This window comes from Penaeus monodon, chromosome 15, assembly GCF_015228065.2.
Source record: "Penaeus monodon isolate SGIC_2016 chromosome 15, NSTDA_Pmon_1, whole genome shotgun sequence".
Lineage (NCBI taxonomy): Eukaryota > Metazoa > Arthropoda > Malacostraca > Decapoda > Penaeidae > Penaeus > Penaeus monodon.
Window position 1 is genome coordinate 15,695,316 of NC_051400.1, and position 1,464 is coordinate 15,696,779.

A 1,464-nucleotide genomic window follows, 5' to 3' on the forward strand; every position below is an offset into this window, starting at 1 on the left:
TTGTAGAGTAATTACGCTTTACTTCAAGACCTAATCATGCTGGAGTTCCTGTAAAAGTATGTAATTTTTTTAGTTTCTCCTTCAAATGCCAACAATTGAAGAAAACAGATGTATCACAAAACTTCAATTACAAGCATTTAAAAAAAAAAGGTACCATACAAAATACCACTTCCTTTTCCTTAACAGATCAAAGTTAGTGTATTCAAACTAATCAATAATTAGAAAGAGCAGGAACACTCCTTAAAAAAAAGTGTATTTCTGTCAATGTCCTTAAAAAAAATATACAAGGTATACTACATCTTATAAACCATAACATGTGTTTTAAGCTACCTATGATTTAAGGGCCATTTCAAAAAACTGAAATACATTTTGTCATAGTGACTTATACTGACCAAAGAGCTGTTCCAAAAATTCTTAAGTGTACTGGATTATACTCAATTCATTAACGATACTGAAGACCATGACACATGACATGTCAAGAACAGCAAATCATGCATACCATACTCTTGAACCAGAAGTACAATTCCCAACATGTAAAACTGCCATTTAAAAAAGTATCTGATAACCCAAACATGTTCTTTTACTCTTGTCTAAGTATGAGTTCTACATTTTTTTTCTCTATGCATCTTACAGCAAAAGTCAATGTACAAGTGTGCATGTGAAATCATTTCACATTGCTGTTTTTCCTCTAATAAAAAAGTTTCTCTGTGAGGAAAAATGGAAAGAAGAAAGGAAACAGGATTTAACACTGTTTTTCTTTTCTTTTATCACATAAAAAATAATTAAGTATATGATTATCATTTCTTTAACAATCATGAAGAATAAAACACAATGTAACATTCAAAATAGTAAGTAGCTTGAGAACAGAATACAAATACATTTGTAATTTGCCATTCCTAACAAAGCAAAGTTCACATACAAACTGTTTCAGTTTTCCTTGGGATTGTTCTCACTCAAAATAATTAATTCAAAATCTTATGATCAGCCAATCACTTTCCATGCCATTATCCTAATGCAATATTACAATTTTAAGGTTTGCTCTATCAAAATACATCTACAAGAAATCTTCTGTTTTTATTTATGAAAAATCTCTCTCTGATGAAGGTGCAACTTCTCTATTTGTATAAAAATACTTTACTGCAGAAGGAAATGGCTAAAATCCAACACAGAGTATTTAACAGAAATCAAAGAGTCCTTTGTACTATAGGACAGCACTGATTATGGAATTTACATTACTTCTTCCTCAAGAATTGTGTATGTGCTGTAACTACATCCTCCTGCAATTATGCTTCCTAAAAGTATGAAGAAAAATACATAATAAGGTTTCTACCACTGTTCTTATTCATAAGCTGGAATGTCTATGCATGTCAAGACTGATGGCATGGATATGGCAAAGGGAAAATCTGACAGTGGGGAAAAACAAAAGAATAAAAAACAGAATAAACAACCAAACAAAATCTATGC